Source organism: Monodelphis domestica, chromosome 4 (assembly GCF_027887165.1).
Source record: "Monodelphis domestica isolate mMonDom1 chromosome 4, mMonDom1.pri, whole genome shotgun sequence".
Taxonomy (NCBI): domain Eukaryota; kingdom Metazoa; phylum Chordata; class Mammalia; order Didelphimorphia; family Didelphidae; genus Monodelphis; species Monodelphis domestica.
The window spans coordinates 279,657,232-279,673,860 of record NC_077230.1 but is presented as its reverse complement, the minus strand read 5'-3'; the positions used below and the strand labels follow the sequence as shown (position 1 = coordinate 279,673,860).

The 16,629-nt window shown below is 33.4% G+C and overlaps 1 protein-coding gene and 1 pseudogene across 8 annotated transcripts in view; both read left to right on the top strand.

Moving 5' to 3' along the window:
- Positions 1-16,629, top strand: part of ARHGAP32 (Rho GTPase activating protein 32) — a 430,718-nt gene that overhangs the window by 320,123 nt on the left and 93,966 nt on the right. Inside the window, exon 1 of one of the 8 annotated variants that reach the window (XM_016421826.2) lies at positions 1,336-14,892. The exons of the other annotated variants lie outside the window; for them this stretch is intronic. The gene's annotated coding sequence lies outside the window, so the exon portion shown is untranslated. Of the gene's footprint in view, positions 1-1,335; positions 14,893-16,629 lie in introns of those variants that run through there. 8 annotated transcript variants of the gene reach the window in all.
- The window catches only part of LOC130453798 (ran-specific GTPase-activating protein-like), a 42,838-nt pseudogene continuing 41,107 nt past the window's right edge, over positions 14,899-16,629 (top strand).

Genomic DNA, 16,629 nt, shown 5'->3' with positions numbered 1-16,629 from the left:
CAAAACTGGGTTATTTATAGCTTTCTAGTATTTTTACACTTCCCTCCCCACCATTTACTTTGAAATCCAATTTTTTTTCCTAACATAATACATTGACTCCTGGATTTAGACATTTTCACTGGCTGTCCTCTATGCCTGGAATTCTCCCTTTTATCTGAATTTCTTGGATTCATTGAAATCTCAACTAAAATCCCATCTTCTAAAAGATGTGTTTCCCAATCCCCCTAAAACTTAGGACTTTTCCTGTGGGCTTACTCACACTTTATCTTTTGTTCATTTCATTTGTACTTTGTTACTTGTATATTATTTCCCCCTTAGTTTATGAATTTCCCTTGAGCTGAGGCAGTTCTTTGACTTAATTTGTATCCCTAGTACTCACTACTGCCCTTGGCACATAGTAGGTATTTAATAAAAGCTCATTTACTGACTTACTGTATGACTTGGTAAGGTTTGGAGGGGGAAAGTATTTGGCATTTTAATTTTTAAATATTAATTTCTACAATTTAGCTAACTTAGACACCACCCTCTATAAAGTTTCTTCAAGGCTCAGATTGGGAGCCAACTTCTGCAAAGATATCTTTTCTTCTTACTCTAACACTGTTAGTGCTCTTCAGTTACCAAACAAGTCGTCACTTTGCATTTATTTGGTATATATAATCTTTTGCTTATCTATGTACAAGTTTTATTTTCTCAGGAGAGTAGTCTTTGATGGAAGAGATTTTTTTTAATCTTTTTATCTCTGGCTTCTACACCTGTGCTTTGCATCTAGGATTATGGACTTAGAACTTAAAGTAACCTCAGATATCATATTGCTGTTGAAGAAACAGAAACATAAAAATAAATCATTTACCTGAGGTCTTGCTAATGGAAGACTTGGGATTCAAGTGCAAGTGTTCTCTGGCATAACCTGTACTGGATTAACCCATGCTGACTCTTTGCAACCATTAGTATAGTAAAACACTTTGAATCCATGTTATGTCGAGGTTGGCCGAAGAAACTGCCATGTTTGAACTAGAGAAGCATCTCAAGGGTTGTCATGTGGAGAAGGAAGAGATTAGACTTCTCTTCAGCTTCAAAGAGTAGACCTTTGAGTAGTCACTGGAAGTTTTAGAGATAAATAAATGTTGTCAGAAAAGCATTAATGATTTCCCAACATGGAGTGGGCCACCTCAAGAGATGACGGGTTCTTTCTTCTTCATTGGAGGTTTTTGAGCAAATGAGATCAACACTTTTTATTTAGGTCACAATGTTCATTCCTTTCTCATTTGGTTTGGATTATGTGATTATTGAGGTTCCATCCCACTCTAAAATTTATTCTGTGATTCTGTTCTTCAGGCTAAACATGCTCAGGTCCTTTAAATCTCATCTGGTACGGTTGCAAGGCCCTTTATCATTCCAGTTGGTCCTGTTCTGGATGCCCTCCAAGCCATCAGTGTCCCTTGTAAAGATGCCAGAACCAAATCTTTGCTATCCTGGAGGTCCAATCTCAGATCCTCAATCCAGCATAAATTGAGACACTGCTCCTCAACTTTGGTGAAATCTCAGATTCTCCTGCATTTGGGGATTGGGATTAAGAATCCCTTCCCTTGTCACTGATGCTGAAGAATCAGACCTTGTTAAAGCCTTTCTTAGCCCCTGGAGGTTGTGTTCAAGAGTTCCCTTATTTATATAGATTCTAAATGATCACTCTAGTGTAAATATTACTAATAATGGAAATAAGTCTTGATCAATGACACATGTAAGACCCAGTGGAATTGCTTGTTGACTACAGGAGGAGTATGGGAGGAGGGGAGGCAAAGAGCATGAATCATGTAACCATGGAAAAACATTCTGGATTAGTTAATTAAATAAAAATTTTCAAATTAAAAAAGAGTTCCACTATTCTTTTCCCCCTTACCCAAGATTAAGAGAACTTACTGTGCTGAGGACATTTTCTTAGACCTCAGTCCAAATCTAAGGTCCCCTTCCATTTGCTTATTGATTTATTTATCACTTTTTTCCTCTCCCTTTTCATATCTGGATGCTATCAAAGGTCCACTTTTCTGTGGTTTGGAGAAATAAGAGTTGTTGGGACTACATAGTGTAGTGGTCTTGAGAAGTGGGCTTTATTCCTTTCTACTACTCAGTCATCAGTTTATTACTAATTTATATCAGTCAGATTTATTTATTTTGATCTTTCTAATTTTACAGACATATTTTTTTCCTGGTTCTACTTCATTTTGCATTAATTCATATGTGTTCTGAGGCTTCTCTGTATTCATTTTTATAACACAATAATATCCCATTACCTTAATATATCACAACTTGTTTAGCCATTCTTTAATTGATATGTTTGTAATATTTCCATTTCTGAGTTTCTAGAAATATTTTTCTGCATACTGGTTCTAACTTTTTTTGTGACTGGCCCTCTTGTTGAACTCTCTCGCAGTGGGATCTCTACATCAAAGGACATGGGTAGTGACTTTGTTTACCTAAATCCAAGTTGCTTGACCAATTTATATCTCTATCAACCCATCTAATATTAGCTTTCCATTCAGAAAATATGTCATAATTTGCTATGAAATGAAACTAAAGAGTCATTTTTGTTTTTGTTTTTCTTCTTCTTAGTGATTTGTAACAACCTTTAATCTGGTTCTTAGTAGTTTGTATTTGTTTTTTAAACTCTTTTTTTACCCACTTGACCACTAACCTAAAGATATTTTGAATATTTTTTGGTCATCAGAAAATTTTATTTTTTATTAGTCTATTCCATTTACAAAACCCCTCCCCCCCCACTCCCAGTTATTCCTTTCTTGTCAGTAAAGGAGAGAATGTATAAAAATGCTTTAGCTATCAAGGTTTTTCTTTGGAGGCATTATTATTTTAATCATTCTTTTGATTTAGAATTATAATATTTTTCAGAAGCATAGCTCCTCCCTTCAGAGTTAGAAGGTTCAGATATCAAATGTTCAGTTGTCCACATTTCAAAATACCATCCCTGAATTGGTCCTAGAATTTTTTCCATGCTGTCTCTTATAGCCACTGTACTATATCAGTTATTAGAAGGCTTTGCCTGTCAGTTACCTATGTCCCAAATTGTTTGAGATATTTAGTCAATCAGTAATAATTAAATTATACCATTTGGGGGGCAACTTGGTGGCTAAGTGAATTGAGAGCCTGGCCTAGAGATTCCTGGAGGTCCTGGGTTCAAATCTGGCCTCAGCCACTTACTAACTGTGTGATCCTGGCAAGTCACTTGACCCTGTGACCGCGAAATGTGGGTTCAAGACTTTGAAATGACAAAACTGTAATGATAATTTCTAGTGTCTTGATTTAAATAAAAAATAAGTGGTCGCCATAGGAAAATTCCCCAAATATTGAAAATACCCATCAGCTGGGTTTTATGGAGATTTTAATTAATATGAATGAACGAATTAAGGAAAAGGAGAAAGAGAGAGGCAGGGGAAATAGTAGGAAAAGGGTAGGGCCTAGGCCAAGTGGCCTAGGCCTTTCTCTTTAAGAGAGAAACTAAGTCAGTCTTTAATCACTCACCACAAGATTTTCCAAGCAAGCTCTAGTGTTCAGAGAGACCAGCTCCCACTCAGCTTCCAGACTCAATTCCTGAACTGAGTTCAAAGAGAGCTCTGACTCCTGACCTCCAATTTAGTTTCCAAAGCTGAACTCTCTACAGAGGCCTTAAACTCCTTCCTTTTAAAGAAAATTTTCTCTTGTGTCACCTCCCCTAAATTTTCACATCTACCAATCACAGTAGATGCTTTTCCTGGGACTGCCCATCTTTAGTTCTCAGCTTCTCTGGTTAGATAATATCTTCTTAGTACTTCACACCTCTTTGCAAAGCTTGCCCTTTTAAAGTTGCTTAACCTTTTAGTGATTAATTTGACCTTCATAGGTACTTAGCATCCTTTTGTATTAGATCTAAAAATAGACCTAGCTTAAGGTTTTGGCCTCCCTATAAGTATGAGTTAAGTACTTTTTCATTGTTCAGTAAGGAGTTTTACAACTTTATCTTTCCCTAAAGTATGCCTAAGTATGGGTGGAGTAATGTTAGAGTTCCCAATACATTCCTGACCAAGTACCTTCATTGTTTAAAATGGGGAATAGTCTTAACCAAATGTTCCAAGGTAGAGTCTGAGAAATTTTAAGATTCACAACCCTCATTACCTAGCCCATTCCATTCTTCTGCCTTGGAACCAATACACCAAGATAAAAGATATGGGTTAAAAAAATAAATTATACCAGTTTGATTCTAATCAAACTGACTTTATTAGTAATGGTACACCAGTTTCAAACTAAATTCATATGGAAGGTATTAAGGGCATGCTTAGAAAAATAAAAATAGGTGTTTATTCCTGATGTAGAAATTAGAAGATAAACATTGTTTTCATATGGATAATGAAGATAAAAATTTGAGTAATAATTTGAATTGTCAGTTGCTTCAAAATATATGGAAATGATACCTTTTTTAAATATGACTTGTTTTTTCTCTTCTGGAAGTTATAGCTTAAAAAGGAGTAGAATGAGAGAGGAGAATAATTGCAAAGGAAGCTAGTTGTTTTGGTTTTTTTGGAGGGGTCTATTTTTGTTTTGCCTAAGCACCCAACATATCACTATAATTAGAAATGGAAGAAGTAGTAGTTGCTTATCATAGGATGAAGATCTTGAAAATGAATAATATCAATCAAAAAACTAACCTTCTAAGGCAGCATCCAGAATAATTGCTAATGTGTTACTGATTGCCTGATGCTTAATACAACTTCCTAGAAGGCCTAAAATAATTTAAACTAGTGGTTTAATCAGGAACACCATATTTCAATATTTATTGACCTAATGCTATATTAGAAACTGGCTGATGTTCTTATATTATAATACGCATTATTGTCTTAATTTTTTTCGTTCATAAGTCTCAAATATTTAGTATTTGTCTGTTTTTTTCAGATTTATATAGATATGGAAAATGTTAAGTAAATACATAATATCTTCTACCCTGTTATAACTTTATTCCCATTTTGCTATTTGTATTACCAATTCCATTAGAAACTACTCTAAAAAAATCTTATATACCATTTAGATGCTTACTTTGAAACTGTTATGTCCTTTTTTGTAAAAAGTGGGAACTGAAGTTAAAGGAAGGAAATAAACATTTATACAGGTAGTGTTTTGGTAGCTTTAGAAATATTTCGTTTAATCCTTTGTAATAAAAGAACTAGAAACAAAATAGTTGTCTATCAGCTAGGGAATGGCTTAATAAATTGTTGCACATGAAAAGAATAGAATAGCATGATACTATACGAAACAAATATGATGAATACAGAGAAGCATGAGGAGACTTATGAATGGAAAGGAAAGTAAATAGAACCTGTAGAACAATATAATGTAAATAAAAAGAAGTTTAATTGAAATTAAATACTATGAAATTATAATTTTTAAGTTTGACTCCAAAATGTAGTTATGAAGGGTTTTTCCATACGTATTTAAAGAGCCAGTTAACTTTGGGCAGGAGAAACTACATATAATGCAAAATTTTTTAGATATGTTGGTTAGTTTTTCTTAACTATTCCCCTCTTCTGTTTAGTCTTCACCAGTAGGCATAAAGAATTATTTTGTGGAGATGATGGAATAAGTGATAAGTGGCAAATATTAGTGATGTAAAATAAAAGATACCAATATGGATTCATTAAAATAATAAATGATGTAAGTTTTGCCCATAGACTACTTTAATTGAATTTGCTTTATAATCCATTTCCCCCATGTTTTCTTTGAGTAGTGATCAGAATTTTCCTGCTTTTAAAAAAAATAATAAACTATTCTTTTAGCAGTTCTAGGGAAATAAGAACAAGGAATAGCAATATTCTTACAATTAAAAATTCTGATTTTAATGGATATTTCTTTTTTCTTTCTTCCCCTCCATAGCACTCTCTCGTCACAAATTAAAATATGTAAACCACCTCAATGTAGTAACTCTGTCTTGTCAACTTAATATAAATTCAGTACTTATAGTCCCCTCCTTTTAACAAAAGGAGGGAGGTATGATTTAATACCTTCCCAAAATATACCAAAATATTTATACTAGTACTTTTTTTTTGTGGTAGCTAATGAAAAACTAGAACTAAATGCCCATCAAGTGGAAAATGACTAAACAAGTTGTTACATGAATGTAATATAACATTGCTGTGCTATAAGAAATAATGATTATCAGGAATTCAGGGAAGCATGGGAAAACATATAGATTGATGTGTAGTGAAGCAGAACCAAGAATACAGTATATACAATGACTGTTAAATGGAAAGAATTATACAAAAACAATTGAAATTCATTGTCATGAAATTATAATACCCACAGTTGGCTCCAAAGAAGAGATTTGGGAAGTATCCTAACTCCCTTCTTTGTACAGATGGGTTGATGTAGTACCCTAGATATAATGCCCCACTTTTTGGATGTGCCAATTAGTTTTACTGAACCATTTCCCCCCCTTTCAATGTGGTTAAAACTTCTTTCAAAAGAATGGAAATCCTAAAGAAGTACATATTTAATAACAAACAGCTCCTATTTTTGGTGTTTTATCTAGTCTCCTAGGCACAAAGAGTTTGTGGTCCTGATGCTTAGAGATGGGTGAGTGAAGAGCTAATGCAGTATAGTAAAGAACTTGAAAATTTCACTTTTAGTGTTGACATTTAAACATTAAAATTGAATTAGAAAAATAAACTATTTATTGTGATCTGTTCTTATATCAAAAAGACTTGTGAAAGGAAAGAAAGGAAAACTTTTAAGAAAATTTTAAAAATTGTATCACTTATAAATTGAAGTGAATAGACAATATAATGAAAACTGAAAAAATGCAATTCCTTATTTCTTCTTCTATTATTGTTTTATTTTACTATTACATGGTGTTTTATGGGTCTTATCACTTCCACTAGGTTATAAGAACCTTGTTGGCAAGAAACTTTTATTCTTATACTTTTTTATACTTTTATCCTTGGCTTGAATGATACCTTCAATAATGCCTTATATAATAAAATCTTAAATTCATACATTTTTAAAGATTTATGTAGTAAAGTTAGACAGTGTGGTGTGCAGATTATTTGGGTACAAAGTAAAATAATTCATTAAGTTAAAATAATTATTTATTTACAATAAACTTTAAAACTTTTTACATATTGAAAAACTTAACATGTGGTATTCTCTCCTTTTGATATATTTGTTTTATGCAATTGAGTAATCATTTCATAAGATTTTGCTCCATATTCTTTCAGCAATCATATTTTTTGAATAATAGTCCATTTTCCCAAGTAAAACTTTGATCATGACTACAGGTTTTCAGTAGGTTTTTACGTTAGGTGAGCCCCCAGAGCCCCAGGGTTTTTTAATATAGGTGAAACAGAAATATCTTTATGTCTTAGATAAATTTCTTAACCTTTAGTGACATGTGGCATTTTGCAAGGTGTATTTAAAGTATTTCCCCTGTTTAAGAATTTCTTTAATCTCAGAACAGTTTTGTTTCTCAGCAGGTAAGCATATTTATCATAGGTCATTGTTTCCTCAATGATAATTTGTAGGCTTTTTGGAAGTTTAAAGAATATAATTCATAAAATAGGCTCATCTGAATTTAGAACAACAGTTATTAATGTCAAATGAAAAAAATGTTTCACCAGTAAAAATGACCCTTTTCCCCTTATCTTTTTTATACCAGTCGTTGTATTATCACAAGCATTTTTTTTTCAACTCTGGCACCCAATCTTTTCACTGTTCTTTCAAGAATCTTCTATTGTACTATACAGAAATCAATCTCTCTGCTCAAAAGATTTTACTTGTTTTTAGAAGATTACTTAGGCTGTTTTGTAGTAATAGTTTTTAGTTCTTTCTGTTTTTAACTTTCCATCACACTTAACTCTTGAACTGAAGTATACCTAAAAATAAGAAACCAGCTCATTTGGTTTCATCTGATCATGGTTGGAAATTGAGCTAGCCTGGTGTTAGAAGAAACATACATGCATGATAATTGCTATCACAAAATGAAGTCGCATAAAAATAATTTCTTGTCCCAAAAAATTTGTCCACTTTTGAAGGAATGTCAGGCAATCTTATCACCATTTTGTAGGTGAGGAAATTTAGGCTTAGAAGAATTAACTCACAGAAGATCATATAGCTAATAAATTGCAACTATGAATTGAAATTATGAGCACAACTTCACTATAAGAATAAATACTAAATTCTTTATATGTGTCTTACATATTTTTAATAGTACTGTACTTGAATTATTTCCATTCTAACCATCAAATAATTTTTACTTTTCCCTTTATTGAGTTGGTAATAGATTCTATCATCATTCTTCTTTTGAGTGACTCTTGATTTCTGGAGAGTTATATTGTCACTGCTCTAATTAGCATCCATATAGGATATTATTAAATGATATGGTTAACTTTCATTTATTCTTTATAGATTGATCTTTATTTACAATGGCTTCTGCAGAATTCTCCAGAGATGCTACACTTCAGGTCTACATATTCTATCTGAGTGAAAATTTTCAGATCTTTTTGTCACTGTATAAAGTGAACTAACCTTTTGTTTCAAACATATAGCTGATTCTTTCAAATTAAGTTAATTTCCCAGTAAGGTATTTTTAGATAGGCATGTATATCAGGTTTTGGGGTTTCAGTTGACAACCATTATCACTAGTTTTACAACTACCCCATAGAAAAGCAAACATGTAATCCTTTTAGTTATCTAAATTTTTTGCGTCCAGCTGGTTATTTTCAAGATAATTTATTTTCTGCATAAATTTCTTCAGTCTCTTGGCCTAGGAAATGTGTTGTCTAATATAGCATAGGCATTAAATAATATTCATATAATACTATGTATTGGGTAATTTACTTAGTGCTTTACAATTATCATCACATTTGATATGAAAAGTTGATGAAAGAAAATTAACTTCACATTCTCCACTATCTGATTAAATTTTAGAATCTCTATATTAAGCTCCAGGTATCTATTGTTATCTATACTTGTAAAAGAATAGGATTCCTATTGTAACAGTTAATTTAGTCTCTTGTAATAAAAGTATTATAATTTTATGAGGTTTATTAAAGATATTAGAAATCAAGGATACAAAATAATATACCACATGCCATGGCTGATTTAGCCAAATTCAAAACCCCCCACGCTTAGTTTACTCACTTCATCCTTGCAGTCTCTGAGTACAGTAAGAGAGACGTGTGTGCTTAGAAGGGGCAGAAGCGAGACATCTTGGGAGGCAGAGAGCCCTTTAAATATTAAATTGTGTTCTCTCACTCAGGTGAGGAAGCATGTGAGATTATAGGGAATTTTGGGAAGTACTAAGGACTTCTGGGGATTGAAGTCTGGGGTTCAAATCTCCATTTTTACATTTCTCCCTTTGATCGTTATTGGGTAACCAGTTTCCCCAAAAGGATTATGAAAACATAATCAACTTAAAGATTACAATAATTTGAGGATAAGAGGAAAAAAAGAACAAAACCAATTGTTGGACACATTGACAAAAAAAAAAAACAGGGGGAAGTTCCTTTTGACATGAAAGTATACATGCAAATAAATGTTCAATCAACCACACCCAAAGTTCATTCTTGATCTTCTCGCGCAGCTTGTGGTCTGGAGGCATCTTCATGGTGTCTTCTCCAAACAGTTCAGTTTCTGGATTCAGAGAGGTAGCACGAATTTTAACCTAAAATTCTTCTCAAAAGGAATTTAAACTTTGCAATTTAAAATAATGTTTTTACATTACCCCCTTGAAGAAGGTGATTGAAAAACACAAGGATCACGTAGGGATGCATGGCTGATTTATGAGGTATATGAATCAATTGGCAAAAAAAATTAAAAGACATCAGAAAAATCCAAATAAAAAAGATAATTTATGAATGAAAATGTAGACTATCAAAGTCTTATGTGTAAAAAAAAGTAAAGAAAAAATAAATCTACAACAGGACCTTAAATCAGGGCCCAATTAAAATGATATAAGCAAGTAAGCATTTACCCAGTTAGTAGCCAGTACTACAGAAAGTGGCCGCATTATGAAAAACAGAAAAGGGACTAGATTAGAGGAGCCAGGTAGGAACCAGGTTTGAGATACTCGTCTGTAAGTATTTTCAGAGTGTGGATACAAGGAAGGCCTACGTCTTAACAAATGTTAAACATAGCAACCTCAAGTCTTCACGCTAGGTTCAAGTCCTTTGTATTGGCTTAGAAGTGCATCAATCCTTCCTGGATTGGTTTCTTTGTTGACCTGTGTGATGTTTTGTCACAATTCAGGTTCATCTTTGTGCTTTTTTGGCCCTGTGCAATGGCTTTTTTTGTTTTCTTTGTCCTGGAATCAGACATAATCATTAAGCAAAGTCCCATATTTTTTTAAAACAATTTAAATAAAAAAATTTTTAAATAATCTCAAGCTTTTGGGGCATGCATTGACATAGCTAATGTATTTTAAACTTATATTACTGCAAAATCCAAAAGTTAAAGAAAATCTTAATACTGGTGACATGTACTTTAGATATAAAAAGGAGAGAAAAAATAAAAGACTAAAATAGTATATTGCACATACAAGAAAAATATAATAATAAAAGTTTTAAAATTTAAAAATGTCGCTTATAATCATTGACACACTGTGTCAGCTGAGGAAATATAGAATACAAGGCTTTTTCTCCAAAAATGAGATCCATTTCCTCATCATGCCTGGCTATGATCCACTCTGAGTACAAGTGAATGAATTTTACAAGGTAACAGGTTTTTTTTAAAAGAACAGTAGTACAAATATATAGGTATCAATATCCCCAAAATTCTCAATAGTCCACTTACAATAGTAAACAAACCCACTATCATTTCTCATAAATTGCTGTATGGCATTTTTTAGTGGTAGTCTCTCGGTAACCGAGAAAAGCCTATGAACTGATGGATATTTGTCACAATTTTTACAAACGTAGCAGATCTTTCAACCTTGGTAAACATCTTTTTTAAACAAAGTAAAACTCATTTTGGGTTTAGGACATCATCAAGAAATCTAGATATCATTACAAAAATGTGGCAGAGGACTCTAGGCAAAATCCAAACCTCTGTACTGTTGATTTTCGGTAAAGTGTGGTGAAGAATTATAAATGAGATGCTCCTCTTTGGGGAGTGCTCCAGGGGTACTATATGTCCTGGGATTAATTTCCCAGCTCCTTGGTACGATACTGTAATGTCCCATCCATTCACACTTTTATAAATGTGGGAGGTGGGGATTATAATTGGATTTCACTTTAGCCACTAAAATGGACCTTACCCCCTGTTAGGGGTAGGCAAAATGACCAGAGTTGTTTGGGAAAAAAAAATTATGTCTAAAAAACCCCTTAAAATAAATTTGAGATATTTAGCTCATTTAATTTTCCAAAGGTTGTTATACAATTGTAGCAATGTTCTGATGACGTCCATCTATCCTCTTTGTGACAATTTACAAATTCAAAACAGAAAATGCTATTTTTATATGGGCTTATTCAATAATATTTGTTCAGTGTAGTAATAGGGGAAAAGCAACAGAATATAACAGTAGTTAAAACCAAGTATATTAAAATGATTCAGTGTAACAGAATAGTATTGAATGTATTAATATATTAACTTAAAACCAACAAAATTAAATCTTAAACAAAACAATCAGTAAAATGCAATAAAATACAGAGATTTTTTGTAAAACATTGGAGTCTGAAAAGCCTTAAAAATATAACCTCCAGTCTCTTTAAAGTTCATTGTTTTTTTTAAATTATCCATTTAGATGCCTGTTGTCAGAAGGCAGAAGATTGGTAAGAGATAGGCAATGAGGTTCAAGTTTCCTGCCCAGGATCACACAGCTAGGAAGTGTCTGAGGCCAGATCTCAACCCAGGACCTCCTGTCTCTAGTCCTTGCTCTCAATCCATTAAGCCACTGAGCTGCTTCCCCATAGTAAGGGTGTGTTTTGGGAATCTCAAATTGGTTCAAAGAATTGCAGGGAGTTGAATTTTCCCCCTGAATCTTGGGTGATAGAAATAAAAGGATCAATGCACTCAAAAGATATCCTTTTAAAGCAGCCATGCTTGTAACTTCCTGTTTGGAAAAGTCTATTCCTTCTCCTCTTTCTCCCCCTCTGTGGTCCCCTGTCCCCTGTCACATGGAGGCTAAGGAAAGAACACCCCCATTTTTATCTGCTGGTTTTTGATCCTGAAGAAATTGGGTCTACTATCATCAGCCAGGGGCGATCTGCGATCTGGCTCGAAGGCCAGAGTTGCTGGGCCTGGGTGGGTCAGGACCGGGAGAGCTATCTGGGTCTGGAGAGCTACCTGGGTCCGGAGTCCAGAAGAAGCCGGCAGCAGGAGGAGCTGGGTCGGGCGGGGCTGAGACCAGGTAAGCGATCTGAATCAAGAAAGTCTGAAGCAGATGCCTATAGGCAGTAGTGCAGGTAAGCAGGCAAGCAGGCTCAAGCTGATTCAAGAGACTTCTCTAAAAAGCCTTGGAGAAATGTGATTTAGAAATCATTATCTAGGCTATCTTTTTTTTTTTAATTTGAGAAGTTTTCATCCAATCTAGTAGTTGCCATTAACTGTAACAGTTTAATTTCTTGTAATAAAAGTATGAAGTTTATTAAAGATATTAGAAGTCAAGGATACAAAATAATAAACCACGTGCCATGGCTGATTTAGCCAAATTCAGACCACCCCCATCCCCACCTGCTTAGTTTACTCACTACATCTTTGCAATCTCTGAGTACAGAGAGGTGCGTGTGCTTAGAAGTGGAAGAAGCAAGACCTCTTGGGAGGCAGAGAGCCCTTTAAATACTAAATTGTGTTCTCTCACTCAGGTGAGATTATAGGGAATTCTGGGAAGCACTAAGGACTTCTGGGGATTGAAGTCTGGGGTTCAAATCTCCATTTTTACACTATCTTTATAGTGTCTCTATAGATAGATAGATAGATAGATAGATAGATAGATAGATAGATAGATAGATAGGTAGGTAGATAGGTAGATAGATACACACTAAACCATAAAACAGGTTGTCTGGCCTATAGGATTTTTTTTTTAATTTAAGAGTATAGTTTGCTTTTTGAATTTGGAATTGTCTCAGAAAATCTAGAATGTACATTACTGCATTTATCCTCACTATGTTTTGATCTAGTTTCATATTAGAGTTGTCCATTGAGTTCTTCTAAAATTTCATATAATACATAGCAATTAACTATCACTTTTGTTTTTTGTTTGTTTACATAAGGAATCAAAGAATGAATTGCTTTCATCATAGAAACTTTTAGGAGAACACAGTATAATTTAATAAATATTTATTGTCTATTATGTGCAAGGTTCTGTGGATGATATGATCTTAGGAGTCCTTGAATTCTGAACAGGAATCCCACTAGTGTTTAGTAGAAATTACTGGAAACAGACTAAACCATTCACCTTTTATCTTTTTCCCTCAAATAATCCCAGTTGATTTGAAACAGTTCGGTGATACTTTGTTGAGGCTAGGTATATATTTTAGATATATGGGTCTATCTTAAAAGCCAAGCACTTTGCATGGAACCCCTCAGGAATTCACAAATTGAGAATATCATTTGAAAAAAATAAAAAATATGTTTATTGCATTAAAATCCGCAGGTATCCCCAAACTAGAAAAGTTATCATTTGACCCTACAAAAAAGGTATATGTAAAACTATATCATGCATGTTTCTATTTATCAGTTCTTTTTCTGGAGGGTTTTTTTAAAAATAAAAATATTGTTTTGATGGGGGTTCCATGCCAATGAACAGTTCAATAAATCAATCAGTAGACAATAAACACCTACAGATGTAAATTTGACATTAATAAAAGCATTTTTCATTTTAATGCTGCAAAGAAATAAGTTAAGGGATGTGGATTGTATCTTAGTAGGTTTGTACTTCCTCCAGGAAGGGAAATGGGTTGGGACAGAACTAGTATAACTAAAAGATAATCCCAAAAAGTCATACTTGTATGAGTATATGATTTTACAATAAAATTTTTTAAAAGACTACAACGGTCCTTTGGAAATGTTCATTTTTAATATCCAAATGGAAATATAGGATTCCAGGCAGAATATAAAAACTTTCCCAACATACCATCAAAATAATAATTGTGGCCAAGATACAAAAAGATCTGAAATATACCTCTAGTATTTTGATGTTGATCTAATGAGTCAGCCATTTTACTAGCACTGTTTCCTGTTTGTTTCTCTTTTTTTATTAAACCTTCTTTGGATCTAAACACTATCCTTTTGCATATTGTCTTACTTCTACCCCTGATTCATAATTTAAATTATCTAGTGGTAAGCAATTAAAGATGGAGTTAAATACAGATTTTATATCGGTATTTACTAAGCAGAAAATTATCACCTGAGTGACAAGATGGTAATGGGTGGAGTTAGACAAGTGCAGCCTGTTCTACAAGTCTGAGCTTTGTCAGGGGCGTTCCTTTGGTATTGCAAAGGAGTGTGTGTGTGTGTGAGAGAGACAGAGAGAGACAGACACAGAGACAGAGACAGACAGAGACACAGAGAAACAAAGAGAGAATGAATATGAATATATGAATGTGCGTGTATGTTTGTGCATGCACTGAGAGAGACTGAGCCTGTGCTGGCAACAGTCCTTTTCAGCCAAGCTCAGTACTGATTGCTCATCAGTGAACAAAAGCAGGGCCATGGGAACTCTTGAGAGGAGTGCCTGAAAACTGATCTTGAGCTTTAGGATATTTGTGGATATTTAAGCCGGACATATCCTGTGGCAGAAATGCCCTATAGATTCTATTAGTTCTTGAAGATTAGAGTAGAATTCACTCTAGATTGATTGCTGTGTATAATTCAGCCTGGAGTAATATTACAGTCTTTATCCTAAAATCTGTATCCGGATAAAAGGTAAGAACGTCTTGAGCTTTTCAAGACATTCGGAGTTTTATTTGTATATAAATTTCAGAAGGATTATTTTTAGGCTATATTTGTTCATATGTTTCAGGCTTGTTGCTAAGTTGTTGCTCAGTTATTTAGTCATAATCTTTCTTATTGGAGTGTTAGTACAATCTATGTTTGTTCAGTAGTGATCATTTTTTAAGAAGAGTTTTGATCTTTGGGACATAGGAACACCAGAAAAATCATCATCTTTCAAAGACAGTTTCAATAAATTATTCATATTTTATTGATACAAATCAATTGTCTTCCTAGTATTATGATGGCATGAACTAATATGTTTTAATTTAGAAATTAAAGGAGCATACATTTTCCCATGAATAATGAGAATAGTTCACAAATTCATATTTGATAGTCTTTTTTAAAAAAGAATAAATTACATCTAAGAAAGGTAGTTGAATTATAAGGAAAAATTCTTTATTTTCTGCTTTGAAAATTATGTTTTCTTTTACTTAGAGTTAATAAGGAACAGAGAAGCAGCAGCAGCATTTCTCATTCAAGAAAATATTAATTACATGTTGTTTTCTCTCCTATAAATGTTTACCATTAATACAGTTTATATTGTACTTCCTTAAAATCCTTAAGAATAATCAGCTACTTATTACAAAGGTAATCACTAACCGAGTTTTTACTGCATCATCAGATCAGCACTGTTCAAAGGCAGGTTATAATAATGCATGTATACTAAATTAATATCAATAGTTAATTACATTCCAGACAAAATAAACTCCTTGAGGGCAAGGACTATTTCATATCTTTTATCATTATCTCCCCACTGCCTAGAACAGTACATTAATGAGGCACTTAATGATTTTTTAATTGAATGTATACTTTATATATATATTTACTTAATCCTCAGATCAACCTTGTAAGGTAGATACTAGAGAAACTGAAAGCCAATTTAATTCAAACCCATCCTTTAAGTCAGTGTCCTTGACTAACGTAGAATAGGAGAATTCCTCAGAGCACTCCTGGCAGGTCCCAAGGCCAAAGATAGGAAAACAGAAGATAAGGTCTCTTAGAAAATTTTGAAGGTAAAGTGCTTTAAAGACACCCATTGTTATCTCAGGGTCTTCAAATGCTAGCCCTCAACTTTTGGGGAAGGTTGGGAATCCTAAATATGAAATGAGACAAAACCTTCAGGGAAGATTTCAGGCATTCTTTTTTTTTTAATTGGATACATTTAGTAAAGTAACCAGGTTAAATCTGTTAATGAGTGAGCCAGAGGAAATATTCTTAAATTGTAGACACATTTTTTGATCTTCTCTCACCTTTTCACACACACACACACACACACACACACACACACACACACACCCCATTATCATAACCTTGATCAGTTAACCTGGTTTTTACACAGGCAAAATAAGATTCTGTCTAAAGTAATAAAGCTAGAAATATCTGCAGATATGTCAGATTTTCTTAAAATTTAACATAGCTCAGGTTATGTTCAAATAAAATTGTCTATGACAGTAAAATCCAACATTGTATACACTTTTAATATGCTTGGAATCATTGTGATCTGATCAACAGGACCAGATAATTTCAAGAAAAGAGTAGTGCTGTTGGACTGAAGAGTTCAAATTTTTAAAACTTCAATCCTATGATGAATATATAAGTATTTTGAATTTTTGTGGATATATCCTTTATTACCTTGGATGTAGCTGTATCCCTGAAGGATATGGATCG